The 16,285-nt window shown below is 36.6% G+C and overlaps 1 long non-coding RNA gene and 1 pseudogene across 1 annotated transcript in view; both read right to left on the reverse strand.

Annotated features, from left to right (window-relative positions):
• LOC111719073 overlaps nt 1–16,000 on the reverse strand; it is a 150,972-nt gene extending 134,972 nt beyond the window's left edge. Inside the window, exon 1 of the long non-coding RNA XR_004230973.1 lies at nt 15,861–16,000. This is a non-coding gene — a long non-coding RNA (uncharacterized LOC111719073). The remainder of the gene's footprint in view (nt 1–15,860) is intronic.
• LOC100914265 lies at nt 9,127–9,531 on the reverse strand (annotated as a pseudogene).
• Nucleotides 16,001–16,285: the final 285 nt, after the last annotated feature.

Genomic DNA, 16,285 nt, shown 5'->3' on the forward strand with positions numbered 1-16,285 from the left:
TACCTTTGACTCCTATTATATGTTCCTCCCCTTTACATACCCTAAGGGCAGCAAGCTGGTTTTCTTGCTATTCTCTATGTACAACATTCATCTAATATTTTAATGTCTATGGACAGACTATTCCCCGTGCCTGGAATTCACTCCCTCTTTTTCTAAGTAGATCTCTTATATCTCCCTCAAAGTTCAGTTCAAGTATTACTTCCAATTAAGACTGTTCCTAGTCCCTCAAATGCTACAACTCTCCCTCCCTCCTCAAATTACCTTATAATTATTTTGCATGTAATCATATATGTTGCCTGCCCTGATTGTAGTCAAAAATACCTTGAAGACAAAGACTATTTTATTTTGAGTTCTGCATCCCAGAACCTAGCACAGTATCTGTAGGCACTGTTGACTAATTGCTTGAATAATACCAATAGTATAAAAACCTGTAATTTAAGGGTGTGAGATTCAAGCAAGATTATACACACACACACACACACACATATATATATATATGTGTGTGTGTGTGTATAATCTTGCTTACCTTAAAATTCTACATAAACTTCATTCATAATAATAATAATAATTAGCATCATTAGCAAAGGATACTGCTAATTTGCTACCCAATTCATAACAGGTCTCCAAATGAAGACCAGATAGAGGTTAAAGCTAATCATCAGTCTTCCCCTATAAATATAAGATCTTTGTGGAACTTGTTCCTTTTTATTTTCTTTATCTACCTCTATTTCTTAGCAGCTTCTGGTACACAGTAAAAACATAATAAAAATAATTATCTATTAAATATCTCAGTAAATTTTAAATTTCTAACTGCATTCTGCTAGTTTCATAAGTAAAAAAGGAGGGGGAATTTTATAATAAATTGAAATACATTGATGGGATACTCCTATATATCAAGTGATTTGTAGTCTCATCTATGTAAGTATCTGTACCTCCCTTGGTATAGACTGAAATCCATTCACACATTCTCATTCTAATATATCTCTTAGGATTTCCACCACAATGTTACCCAACATGGATGCCAATAGTACATAGATTATCTATGAATTACTCCTCACTGTCACTATATGACAGTCATCTCCATTTTAAGGGATAAGTGATCTCTCTTAAGTTATACTTTACATGACTTCTTCACAATTCTTCATTGGGAATATGTTTCAAGAACTTCTTGGCTTTGGGTATCCTACAACTTACCTCTTTAAAAACAGTGGCATTTAATGACTTAAAGCAACACAGCATTATTAGTAAAATACTGATGATAGAATCAAGATCAAAAAACAACTTGATGAATGTAAAGGAATACTACTGTTCTATAAGAACTTACGTGTGATGAATATAGAGAAGTATGGAGAGCTCTAAATGAACTGATGCAGAATATTGAAAATAGAGCCAAGAAAAAATATATACACAATAATTACAACAATGTGAATGAAAAGAATAATGGCAAATCAAAAAAATCAAAGGAAAATGTAACAAAATCATAAAGATCAAGTAGGACTTAGGAAGAGATATGAGAAAAAAACCCCAACCTACTCCTTCATTGACTTTTGTCTGTATTGTTTTGATTTTTTCTCCTTTGTTAAAAAATTCCCTTTGTCATAAAAATATACTTGGAAAGAGGAGAAATCCATTGGACTCTACGGAGAAGAAATAGGACACACCAACAGAATTTTTTTTTAATTTGATAGATTAGAAATAGACTAAATTTAACAGGAACATACTTGGATTCTAAAAATCAATCTCACAAGTATAAGGATTAAAAGGCATTACTAAATATAAATCATCTGAGAAAGACTGGTGGATTCTAATAGACAACTAGCTCAATATGAGTTAGCTCATTATGAGTCAACATTGTGATATGGCAACCAAAAAAATTAGAACAATTTAAAGCTGGGATTAAGAAGAGTCTCTAGGACTACAGTACTGAACTCTGCCTTGGTCAGACTACACCTTCACTACTATGTCTACTCTTAGCAACTGCATTTTAGGGAGAACTTGAAAAGCTGGAGAGCATCTACAGGAAAGTTGAAGGCTCTCAGGGTCGTGGCCATGTACGATTAGTTAAATAAGCTGATATATTAGGGAAGTAAACAATAAAGGCTCATTCTTTTGAGCATGTACATTATGTTCTCCCTTGTATCAATCCACATGAAACCATGGTAACATTGCTTCTACAGATGTGTGAAGAGTGGTAGTCTGATTCTAGGCATTTACAGGTATTCTCTTATTATTTCTTATTAGTTTACGATGGGGTGACAAAAAAAAAATCTCTTAACTGGTTGCTGATCCAGAACTGAATGGGCATATAAAAGATAATATCTTACTCTCTCTGGTGGAGGAAAGAAAAAAAATGTAAGCCTCTCTCATGTAGTTTCCATGTGGCTGTAAATGCATGCATCTATGTTTCTTCTGTTTTTGTTATGTGTATTATTTTCTGATATCACTGTCTTGATAGGAACAATCATGATGAAAAAAAAAAAAAGAGAAAGAGAACAGACTTTTTTCTTCTTGGTTCAGAGTAAAACAGAAAGTTCCAAAAATTTAGGCTTGTTTTAAGAAAAAAAAGATGCTATAACAATCAGATCAATTCAAATATAGAATAGGCTACTTGAAAGAATACTTATTGTGTATAATATGAAGAGAATTCCAGCTGACTCAGCAAGGCATCTTGAGGAACAGGAAAACAATTGCCAGGCTAGTCAGCCTTCCACCATCATCTTGACCATATTAGAGCTCTGGGAATAGTGACATTAAATAAAGACATTAAAGAAGTGTTAACATCTGTTTTCCCACTGAATCCTAAAGATCATGGGACATTACCATCTGACTTTGTGCTGAAGCCTTTCCCATGTGTTGTCTCCCTAATTGTAATATGAAGTCCTTTGAAAGCAGAGATTGTCTTACTTTTCTGTTTGTATCTCTGGAACTTAACAGTGCTTTGCACAAAGTAGATGCTTTAAAAATGCTTTATTTATGATTATTTATTATTGTTCAGTCACAGATTGGATTCTAAGGCTCTTTTCAACTTTGCTATCCAGTGATTCTGGGTTAACAAAATCAAGTCTTTGTTTCCCAGACAAGACTAGGATTATTAAGACTCATGCACAGTTTCCTAAAAACTCTCTTCTTATTTAATTCTTAGCCTAATTAATTGTCGATCCATACTATTTGTTCAAAGAAAGGTATATTGATGAATTAACTATGTGAGTGACTCTCCAGTTACATGTTATCAGTTTGGATAATAGGCTTCTTTATCTACTTTTTTTCTTTCAGTGTTAATGGGCCAAAAATTTCTGAGAAATAGTGCCCTTATGTAGGAAGATATATAATGTTTGAGGATTTACTCCGTATGTTCAGCACAATATTGTCCACAAAGAGGAGTTCTATTTAGATCTTGACATCCAAAAGGAATTCTTTTTTTCATTTGGATTTTGAGCTGAAAGTTCCCACAACAGTGGAGTATACTTCACCAAGCATATTTCTCCTTGCTCTATGCCTCCCCTGTAGTGATAATCAGGTTCACTGAACAAAGTTACCCTATGTTGTTACACATTTCAAAGAAGCTTATATGATTTTGAAATATGCCTGGGAGATAATTTGATGAAAGGGGGCCTTTAAGGGAGTATTTTGTTCTGCTGGAAAAAAGCAAGGGGTTGGGGAGTACAGTGTAAGCAAAAAATGATAAAAAAAAAACAGTAGGATCTTATGTTTTTTATAGCTTCCAAGTCTACTGTAGATAATTTTTTCTTCTCTTATTCATGTTATTTCTCTTCTCACATCTCCATTGAAGGTTATGGTTTTAACATGTTCAGAAATTATTTCCATAAAAATCTTATATAGACTGGAAAATAGGAATATGAGTGAGTACAGAGCTCCCAATAAGAAGTTTAATTGTGTGTGTAATTAGATTCTCAATATCTGAGGTGTGAAAAGTTAAGTGGACATGCCCAGGGTCACAGAGTCAACAGGCAGAACTTGAATCTAGATGATCTTGACTTTGAGGTTTTTCTAATGATCTCTTTCTTTCAGACATCTTGAGAATTGATTCTACAACATCCTTAAAACTATGTTGCTTCTTGATAGTTCTGCTGTATAAAACTGGTCTAATCCAGTTGTTCTTTCCATCTTTGTTTTCTTCAGAAACAATTCTATTCCCTTTTGTAGCACATCAGGGACTATGATGTTAAGGTTTAAATATGGTGGCTCTTCTGACTAGGTACCATAAAATACATGCTCATTTTATCTATTTACAAAAATATGACATATTGAAAAATATGTAGAGAGTAAAATTCCAAATTCCTGTGCCTTAATTTTTGTATATAGAAGAGATCCATTTCCTAGGAACTCAATATAAGCATCATATGTAAAAGAACAACATTTATGATCACTTAAATGAAAAAAAAAACTGCTTTGAACATAACCTGAAAAATAATATAAGCCTTGACTATCAGAATGAAAATTTTACTGGTCTTAATTCTAATAGATAAGAAGTATCAAAGGGAGAATATTTTCCAAAACTCCTCTAAAAAGAAAATGTGTGTGTGTGTTGTAGATCAATAATAATATTTACAACTGCTTGAAGAAATATACTTCTTGTATATAGTCCAAATTTTCATGTTATTCATAGGTCTTGTTTCAAACTTCTATTAAACATTTCATAGGCACAGAGTAGAGGTAGAGTGATTAGTGCATAGAGAATTAGTTTTAGAATTAGGAAGAACTAAGTTTATGTCTTGCCTCTGACATATATTACCATGGATACATAATAACTTTTAGTGCCTCTAAGCAACTTTCCAAGAAATAGCTAAATGACACAGTGGATAGAATGAGTATGGAAGATCTTAGTTCAAATCCCCCTTCTATAAACTTATTCACTGTGAGATCCTGGGAAAATCATTTAAATTCTATCTGCCTTAGTTTTGTCAACTGATGAAATGGGGATAATAATAACCTCAGAGAAGATAATGAAGAAAAAATATTATTAAGCATTTACATCAAGCACCATATTAAAGGATAGGGATACAAATAAAAAATTGAGCCAACGCTTATCCTCAGGGAGCTTTCATTCTAATTTGTAGACCACACATATAATGGGGAGTGATAGCCAAGGAATGGAGTTATGGTCTGAGATCTTATAAAGATGGTAAGTCAAAAACAAAGTAATCCATTTACACATACTTTTCAGGTATAGTAATGATAGTGATTATGTGATTAGTCTCAGAATGATGCTAGCAGAAAACACTAGAAAATAACCAGTCACTACATTAGTAGTAGTTAGGTTAACCAGTCACTACATTAAAAAAGTCTAGTGAGATACTTGGCACAGGAATAAATTTTTTTTCACACATCCATGTCAATACCAAAACGTATTATGTATAAGAATTAATGTGGTAATTTTCTATATTTTATTCAGAATTATACATTTTGAGATTGTTATAGATATATTACAGGTCTCGGAGGTTATCTTTTTATTTTATAGACCTTTCATTTTATAGATAAAAAACTCAGTGATAGGAAATTGCTAAATTGACAGAGCTAAACTCTCACAACTCAAGTTCCTATTTCTAATTATTTGCAGTTGTGATAAAATTAAATCTCTAAAAATAAAGAAATAGTTAAGCAAAATATTCATAACAGAGCAATGAACACTTAGTACAAGTGCATGGCACATATTAGACACTTAAACATTTAATAAATGCTTATTTCCTTCCTACAATCCAATGATGATGGAAAAGTATGACATATATAAAGCATTCTGATAGGATCTTTATGAAATAACAAAGTGGGGAAAAAACCAAGCTAGGAGAAGAGAATACCCAGTAACCACAACTGTATAAGAGAAAAAGTGAATGGGAATGAATGGACAAAGAATCCTGATGGAAATATAAAATAACTGAAAAACTGTGACCTTTTTATAAAGAGAAATTCGTTTACTTAAGTGTAAATCATAGTAAAGAAAATTTATTCGATTGCATTGGTAATTAATATTAAGCAGGCAACGAAACATTATAAGAGAACGAGATGGAACTATGAGGATGAATCTCTGACTCAGACTAATTTACATCAGCAACATGGGGAAAGAAATTTTTCTTCCCAAAAAAGCTCAAATGGAGTATTGTTATCATTCATAAGTCTGGAAGTTTCTCCTGTGCAGAAGATTGGGTATAGTTATACTCATTACCCTATCTTTCCCTAGTAGTACAGAGTCAGTTTATTAATACTTCTTTCTTTTTTTTTTTTTTTAAACATCTATCCAACTCATATTTAAAGCTTCTTAGGAAACCATTAGTACCAGTAGCCATGAAGGCCACCAGCTGCAAGACAATTAATTATTTTTTAATTTCAAGTGCACTCAAGTACTCAAGTGCAAACTCCACTTTCTTATCTGTGACTTCAGAGGGCAGGATATTGCATGATTCACAAACAGGTAAGAACTGCAGCATCTTTGATGGTTAGGAAGTGGAAAGGCTGCTACATTTGCCAGCTAAAATAACCTGCTTTCCTAATCAATGTTGTGAAGCTCACTTGACCAGAATCTCAGAGTTCCAATCTATCCAATCCATATTAAAGACAGATAAAAGCTTTCTTGTAAAAGAAGCCTAATCAATATTGCATGATTCACAGACAGGTAAGAACTGCGGCATCTTTGATGGTTAGGAAGTGAAAGGCTGCCACATTAGCCAGCTAAAATAACCTGCTTTCCTAATCAATGTTGTGAAGCTCACTTGACCAGAATCTCAGAATTCCAATCTGTCCAATCCATATTAAAGACAAGAAAAGCTTTCTTGAAAAGAAGCCTAATCCTGGTAGGTCAAATAACTTTGAAAGCAGAACTTCATTTTCAGAAATTTCTTAAGCAAACAAAATTGTGGAGAATTAGCTAAGAAAGAACTCAAATCACAGTCAATTACAGTTGACTTTGGCATAAATATTTAAATCTCATCACAATTCCAGGATTTAAAAATGGTCCATAGTTAAAAACTACCATCCCATTTATTAGAGAATATGAAATATGCTGCCTACCAGATAAAGCTCCTCCCTCCCTCTTTTTAACTTGGCATTCAAAGCCCTTCACAATTTGTTCCCAAACTGTGCTCCCTGGTTTATTTCCCTCTACTCCCTTTTAAACACTTTACACTTCTGCCAAACAGGGGCAATTTACTATTCTTTAAATTTGCCATACGTTTTCCTTCCTCCATGTCTTAGCTTGCAATGCTTCCTCACTAAAATGCCCTTGGCCACCAGCTCCATATATCCACTTTCCACTCATCCCTCAGGAAACAGTTCCTCCAAACTTCTTCCATGAAAATAATCTTTTCTTCTTCTGATCTCCCACAGCACTTTGTAGCTTTTATTGCATTTTCAAATAATACAATGTATTATTGTTATGTGAGCATCATCTCCATGGCTAGACTGTAAATTGTTTCCAAGATATTGTCACATTCTTTTTCCTGTATCTCTCACAGTGCCTTTTTCACATTAAGAAAGCCATAAATGTTGGTTAAATGAAGGCTGAATAAGTGAAATGGGTAGCATTTAATTAATCAATTAGCTAGTACTGGTAGAGTATTTACTATGTCCACAGCACCATGCAAGATATGCTCTAATTAGGAAAGTGGTTACATAGATGTGAAGTAATTAGTGAAGATCAAAAATTTCTACTTGGTTAATCCATAATTTCATCAGAGTAAAGGAAATTATAAATTATAAAATTGTGAAAGACAATCAAATATTAAAAAGGTTAATGAAAATATATTATAGGGGTAAAGAATAAGAATAAAAGATTCGAGGTGTAAAATTACAAAGTCTGAACAATAGTAAAAGCTTCCAATCACTGGGAACGGTGGTGTGACTAGAGAGTAGGGAAGTGAGTAGAGAATGGATAACAGAGAGAATGAAGATCTATACAACTTGTATATTCATTCTGCTTCTGTTTCTCTTCTTCAGGAAGAGGATTTTCACACTGGAAGTAGTTTGGATTTTTGTTTTTCTAAGTGGTTAATAAAATCCAAGATGAGGACCCATTGAGGGCAGATGCCCTCAGTAACTTCAAGTTACCAACTCTGGATGAACTCTTATCTCTTTGTGTTAAAAAACAACTTGCAATGACGACTGAAGTAGTATTGCTGGGTTTTGAGCAGTTATGGAGGGGGTGACAGAATTGAAAAGAGACACATTTTGTTCTGAACTTGCAAGACAAAAAAAGGTAGATATTTCTTCAAACTACAAGACAGTAAGTCTGACTTTAATTCCCAGAAAAGTTCTGTCACTTATTATTTAAATAGTTTATTTAAAACAGTTTAATTCTTTGTTTCAGGACCCTTTTGTACTTTAAAAATTACTGAAGGTCTCCAAAGAACTTTTGTTTATGTGGGTTATATTTATCAAAATTTACAATATTAGAAAGTAAAAATTATTAGTATTATCATAAAATATTTTTCTTTTTTTATTTTCTTTTTTTTTCATAAAATATTTTTCATCTTAGGGTATCCCTGAAAAGATCTCAGAGATCTCAGCAGGTCCCTAGACCATATTTTGAGAATAGCTGATTTTAAAAATGGTTTGTAACGATCACTGCGATTTAACATGGTTACAGCACAAATAAACTATACTAGACTTATCTCATTTCCTTTTCTAATAGGTTACTAGATAAGTAGATCAGGAAAAATCATAGACATAGTACAGTGAACTTTAGTAAGGTATTTGATAAAGTTTCTCAAGACATCTTTATGGACAACATGAAAAATGTAGTCTGAGTGATAGCAGAGATGAGTGAATTTAGAAGTGGTTAAATGACATAATTGTCAAAATGGTAATTAAAGGATCCATAAAAACCTGTAGAGACATTTCTTTTCTCTTCTCTTCTGTTACTACCTGATGTAGGCTGGAAGTAGAAGATCTCACTCTCATGAGCACAGGGAGTTTGACCTGTTCTCCTTAGATAACCTGGCTCCCTACCCCAAACTCCCACTATTCTCCAGAGTTTACCATATTGATATTGAACTTAGAAAGAGCACCAGATTGGTTTAGTCCATTGCAGATCAAAATTCCACTTGCCTCAATCTCCCTAGTAGTAGGTATTATGCCCATGCATTACCATACCCATCTTTTTTTTTTTTTTTTAAAAAAGAGGTTCTGGCCAGTTTATTAAAGATAATTTTTGTACAGCTCATTTTTCACGGTCTGTTCTGGCATGCTTCTAATGATATCAGAATCGCCTGGATCAATGATAGCTAGTGTACATATTCTGTAGTACTTCCCACATGCTGTACCCAATTCAATGTTGTTGCCACTGTAGTGATGCACTCCAGTTTTGGCCAACATAGCATAATACTCAATCTCTGATTTCCTCAGGGCTGGGCAGTTGTTGGCTAAGATGACCAGCTTGGCCTTGCCTTGTCTGATCATTTTCAGGGTCTGTTTGTAGCCTAGCACGTATTTGCCGCTTTTCATGACCAGCTGGAGCCTCAAGTTGATGGACTCCAGCGACTTTTTCGTCTTCTTTGCGGCCACCATCTTCCTACCTGCGGTGCGGGAGGACCTTCAGCCAGAGACCTGCCGCCAAGATGGCCGGGAAGCGAGAAAGCCAGACCCATCTTTGAAAAAGACGCTGAGATTGATTTTTTTCTGTCCACTATTTTCATCAATGACTTGAGGCTAGTTGTTTATTAAGCATCTTATCAAGGCATATTTATCAAAGTTTCATATGATGTAAAGCTAGAAAGAATTAATTTACACACTGGATTGCACAAACAAGATCCCAAAAGCTCTCAATAAGTTAGCATGGTTGGCCAAAATTTAATAAGAAATTTAAAAAGTATAGGTTGGAGGAGAGTTGTCTAGAGGTTAGTTTATGTGAATTAAGACTTAGATTGTGACACATGATAACATACACCTATATCCCTTACTACTCTGGAGGTTGAGTCTGGTGCAAGTTGAACTTGGAGTTCTGAACTGCAATGGGTTATGCTGATCAGGTATCTGCATTATCTGGCATAAATATGGTAAGTTCCAGGAGGAAGAGAAAAGGAAGACTGGACTGCTTAAAGGAAGGCAAAGTGACCCAGGGCAGAAAAAAGAGTGGGTCAAATCTGTGCTGATTAGCAATGGGATTGGTATCATGAGTAGCTCCTGCACTTCCAGCCTGAGTGAGATAGGAATACCAGTGTCAAAGAAAAAAGAAAAGAAATTGGGGGAGAGAGTTGATAACTGAGCACAAATTTAACCAGTTAGTAATATAAAGTAGAAACCCAAAAAGTCAACCAACCCCCCCAAAAATACCATCAACCAATGAGACTTGGAGATGCATTGATAAAAACAGTGTCCAGAATAAGGGAGGTTGTACTCCCACTGTACTCTACTCTGGTCAGAACATATAGGTGTTTGCTTATTGGAGCCAGATTTTAGGAAGAACACTGACAAGGTGGAGAATATTCAAGGGAGGATGATTCAAGCAGTAAAATAATTTGGGAGGGAGAGAGGCATGTCATAGAAGGATTAGTTCAAGGAAGACTCAAGAGACATGGCAATTTTCAAATATCTGAAAGACTGTCCTGTACAAGATACACTGTACATAAGTCCAGGGGGTTAGTTCTCCTCCTACCTGTCCAAACACTTCTTAGTTTTCTTTGATGAATGATTATCATCTATAGTCTGCCCTCTACTTTTGAGTATACTCCAAAGCTTTGTTCTGACTCCTCCACTTGCCTCAATTATACCTTCTCTTTTAGTGATCTCATCAGCTCCCATCGGTTCAATGATCATTTCTATGCAAATGACTCCCAGGCTTAAAAAAAAGCAGCCTTACTATCTCTACTGGATTCTAGGTCCATATCAACCAATTGTCAATTGAGTATTTCTACCTAGATAACCCATAAGCATCTCAAATTCAACATGTACAAAACAGATCTCATTATCTTCTGACCCAGCCAAGATTTACTTCTTCTAATTTTCCAGTTTCAGTTGAGCATACTACTACCCTTCTAGTCAAGCAAGTTCACATCCTCCCATGAGCCATTCTCAGTCTTTCACTTCCTTATCTCTTATATCTAATCAATTGCTAAGTATTGTCAATTCTGCCTCCATATTATCTCTACCACTATCTCTCATTTCTCACAGGATCACTTATCCTCGTTCAGAACTTCATCACCTTCAGTCTGGTCCATTGCAACAACTTTCCCAATTGGACTCATAACTTCCTATCTCTACTCCACACTACACCCCAATATACTTTCCATAAAGCTACCAAAATAATTTTCCTAAAACATAAATCTAACTACTTAACTTTCCTACTCAAAAATCTTCAGTGGCTTCCCATTACCTTTAGGATAAAATTCCAGCTGCTCAGTTTAGCATTTAAAACTCTTCATAATCCAGCCTATCTTCCTCAGGAATTATTGAACATTAGTCCTTTTAAATTAGTCATTCTTCATTCCAGCCAAACTAGCTTGCCTATTGTTTCCTGAATTCAACATGCCATCTTCCAGCATTGTACCTTTGCATACCTGGAATGCACTGCCAACTCACTTCCATTTCACAATTCTTAACTTTCTTCAAGATTAGGTTTATGATATCCTGTTTCTCTATTATAGCCTATTTGCTTCTCTTCAAATGATCACATAGATTTCTCAATTCTTCCTAATAAATTTGCAACATAGGCATTAAATTATTTCTGGATTCAATTGCAATAATAGGAAGAAATTTCAAAAAGGTACATTTCATGAACAAAGCTCAACAGCAATCAATTCAAACTAGCTGAAATAGAAATAGTAAATTGTCTACCATGGCAAGTTTTCAAACAAAAGCAAGATGGCACCATGTCAGGAATATTGTAGAAGGAATTCCTACTTAGTCTTGTACTGGATATATAGAGTATCTTCCATCTCTGTGATTCTCTGAAAATATGTCATGATTGGGAAGATGATACAAACCCTATTACTGAGTTTTAGGAAATATCTATGTCAAAACACAATTGAGGATGTTTTAGCCATTTCAAATATGCTTGTTAATCTTATGGGAATATTGTTCAGCCTTCAGTCCTTGAATATAGTGTTTCATTTTTTACTAAAATAAAAAAAGTTATACATAGAAGCATCTCGGTGGCACAGTGGATAAGATGTTGGGCCAAAAGTCAGAAAGACTTGAGTTCAAATATAACTTCAAATACATGAATCATTTAGCCTCCTTTAGTTCATTTAACTAGAGAATGGAGTTAATAACAGCACCTGCCTTTTATCACTGTTGTATCAAATGAGGTAATAATATATGTTAAGTTTCTAGCATAGTGCCTGACATAGTTGTTTTTTAGTCATATACCACTCCAGTGGATTGAGGCAAACAGAGTTAAGTGACTTGCTCAGGGTCACACGGCTAGTAGGTAAAGCAGAATTTGGGTGGAGATTTTTCTGACTGTAGGCCCCAAGCTCTATCCACTGAGCAACTTAGTTGTCTTACATAGTAAGCACTTAAATAAATGCTTTCTCTTTTCCCTCATATCTTCTTTGGCCTAACCTTCCACCTTCAATTTTTAAAAGTTTTTTTTTTAATTTTCAATAGTATTTTATTTTTCCAAATACATGTGAAGATAGTTTTCAACATTCATTTTTGTTAGAATTGTGTTCCAAAATTTTCTTCCTCTCTTACCTTCCCTTTCCCCAAGACAGCAAATAATCTGATATACTTTTCTTTTAAACCTAGTATTTGTCATGTTGTGCAAGAAAAATCAGACCAAAAGGGATAAAACGATTTTTATGTGTTTTCAGAGAAGGGAAAAGATGTACTACTTTTCCAGATTAAAAAATATTTTTAATTAAAGATGGTTGCTTACATTTATCAAGAAAAAGAAGCAATTAATTTGGAAAATTCATTCTTCACCACTGTTGTAATTTCTGAAGTCCAGTTTTAAACCACTTAAGCAATGGAGTGTTCAACATTTATTTTTTAAAATACTCAATATACTTGATGGAAAAATTGGCCTACCAATATTCAACTTATGTGTTAAGTCAGTCCATTACACTCACCTACATTTCTCTTACAGCCTTTTACTAATGTATTCTTGTATATTCTAGATTCAAGGTCATGTATTTAGCAAAAACCAATCCTGACCTCAGGTCTTCTAACTCCCATCTAGTGAATACATTAAATGTCTATTTTCAGAACTATATTTTAAACATTATATATGGTTAACAGTGTTCAACATATTTCTTCTTCGTTGTCTTAAGATGTGCATTCTTCTGAGTGCTATAAATTACAGTTCTTTCCCTCTACTTCATGAGGCTTCATAAGCCCCCTCAAAAATGAAAATCTTCACATATTCTTATGGAATACCTCTACTTAAGCTACTATGAAACCCATATAATAAGCAAATAACAAATAGTCATAAAACGGCAGACAATGCTGAGCTGATCACTTAGATTTGCTTCCAGGTTAATACTAATTTACTGAAAAGAGAAAGCAATGTGAGAGAATGGGAAAAGGTTAATACATTTCTGCCTGTCAACTGAAAAAGTGTTCTAAATGTTTTAACTAATATTCAATTTGGAAACATTTTGCACTTTTCCCTCTCTTACTCTGGGTACAGTAACCCATTCAACTTCTCTCTGATTAAAATTTCTCCTGGCCACTACACTTCACTACATGTAGTCTCAATCTGTTAGAATGTAAACTCTTTGAAGGCAGGAACATTCTAGTTTTTGTATTTTTTATTACCCTGGGTGGATAATAAGTGCTTAATAAATACTTTTTAATTTATTCATTCCCTTATTCATTGTAAAGAACAACTCTCAACATTTACTTAAAGCCCATACTACAATTGAGGGTTGAAAACTATGAGTTGTAATGGTCTCCCTCCTCATTTTCAGAGCTGATACAATAGTTAAAAACAAAAACAAAAACAAAAACCTTGAGTTCTTCCCTGGGTGTTGAAGGGCCCTACCTAGCTTTGAAGTCAGAGGACCTAGGTTCAAAAGCCAGTTCACACTTGACTGTGTACTCTTGGGGGAGCTGCTTGATTTTCTTCATCTCAGTTCTAAATCTTTGTTAATATGCAAGTATGCATTTTTTCCAATGGGAAAAATTGAGTAGAATTTAACCATTGCCAAAAATTGTAAGTCCCAAACTAACTAAATTTTAAAATGCATTCCTAGAGGAATCACTGGCAAGGAAAATCAGAATAGAAGGCCAAGGTCTGTCATAAACAGCATATGAAGATCAATGGAAACTCACAGATTTTCTGAGACCAAACTGTTCCCCATATTTAAAAAAAAAAGAAAGAAAGAAAGAAAGGAAGGAAGAAAGAAAGAAAGAAAGAAAGAAAGAAAGAAAGAAAGAAAGAAAGAAAGAAAGAAAGAAAGAAAGAAAGAAAGAAAGAAAGAAAGAAAGAAAGAAAGAGAAAAGTTAAAAGATAGATATTTGCTTCACTTCTTACTCAGAAAAACAGCAGGGGTTTATCTGCATGGTTTAACTTTTAGGCTCTAGAGGGGGAAAAAAAATCTCTGAACCCCATAAAACTAAAAAGCAAGGAATTAAGTAAAAGAAATGGGTGTAATCAAATAGTTTCCAAAGAATCTATGGCCCGGATGGAGGTAGCTACTCAGGAGCAGGTCGCCTTTGGGCACATCCTCTGATTCCCGTTTGGTTGCAAAATCTCTCGCATTGGAAGGATATACGTTTTTGTTGTTATTGCTGTTGTTGTTTGTTTGTTTGTTTAAAAACTGGGTTGAAGGCTTCGATTCATTCTTATAAATCCTCTCTTGATCCCACCCCAGCTGTAAACCCAACCAATCTATTATCCCCATCTTAGGTCGGTTCCAGCTAGTGGCACCTCTCAAAATCTGTGTCACGGCCAGCTGTCAACACAGCCCCTTTGTATCTCATATATATAAGCAAGTGGTCTATAACTTCTCACACCCAAAATGGAAACTCTGGTGGGGGCATACAGTGCATACATGCTTTTGGGCAACGCAACGACATTTAGTGTATAGTTGAGAAAAAACAAACAAATGGCAGGTTATGCATGGATGCATTCCAACCCTGACCCCTACTCCCCAATCTCAACTTCAACAGAATCTCTCACTCGGTCTCCAACTCCTCCTTCTCCTCCAGGCATCTAGTGAAGGGTTTCCTCTCTGCTCTACCTGTAATTGACCTCCGAGCAGCACCCAGGCTCAGGGTCAGTCCACTTTCCCTCCCCACGCTATTTGCTCCGGAGGTCCGAAAGACAAGTATCCGGCGGAGCCTAGCCACCCCTACACTTCCTCTACAAGTCCCCCCGCTACTCTTCTCGGGCCAACTCCCCGCGACCTCCCTCCCGCCTAGCTCCGCGGCGCTGGAAGAGGGGCAAAGCCGGCAGGGGAGAGTGGGCGGTGTCCGATTTGAGCTTTTACTGGCCCCGGGTCGTCAGGCTCACAAAGGCAGCCTGATCCCAAGATCCCAGAGCGCCTTCCACGGACCCCGGCTGACAGGCCCTGGCCTCTGGGGACAGAGCAGGGGCGGGTTATCCTTGGGGGGAAGTTTTGCAAAAGGGAAGTGCTCTCATAGAGGGGGCACCTTCCCAGAGGAGGGAGAGTGGGAGAGGACAACTGGCTTTAGGAAGTCAGGGAAGATAGGGGGTAGGAAGCTTGCGCTCACACACACACACACACACACACACACAAACACACGTTTGCTACCTTTGCAGGGACCGACACACAGAAATCGAAGCCTGGGATTCAGAGGGTGGCCCCAGCTAGCTAGTCCGATGGGCTGGCTCGGATAAGAGAGGTCCTGGCTCAGCCCACTCCTCCCTCTTCTGCTCCTTCCCCCCTCCCTACGATCTCCCTGCCCCCGGCGCGCTCCATCCCAGAGTCATGGTACCCTCTTACCTTTCTTGGCAGGGTGACGAGGAGGAAAGGACAAGAAACTGGCCCCTTTCCCCAGCCTGGGCCGGTCTCCCACCCCACCCCACCCCCAGTCCTTGTCCTCTAGCTCCAGCTGCCTCCCTCCCCTCCACTTTTTTTTTTCCCCTGTGCTAGCGCCGCCCGCGGCTAGTTCCTCTCTGGCCGACTGGCTCCCGCACTCTGTCCCCCTGGGGCGGAGCAAGGCGGCTGCCGCCGCAGCTTGGGGGCGGATTCCGCAGGTGCCGCCCCTCCCGCTCTGACAGACCTGGGACCCCAGCTTACTCCTCCACCCTCTGCACTCACACTACCCTGGTTCCCCAGTACACTGGCCCAAGCAGTCCCGTGGGTGGCCTACGCAGCCCCACTCTATCAAGCTGAAGACATAGTGATTCCCATTCGCACGACCCCAT

The sequence above is a fragment of the Sarcophilus harrisii genome, chromosome 1, assembly GCF_902635505.1.
Source record: "Sarcophilus harrisii chromosome 1, mSarHar1.11, whole genome shotgun sequence".
Taxonomy (NCBI): Eukaryota; Metazoa; Chordata; class Mammalia; order Dasyuromorphia; family Dasyuridae; genus Sarcophilus; species Sarcophilus harrisii.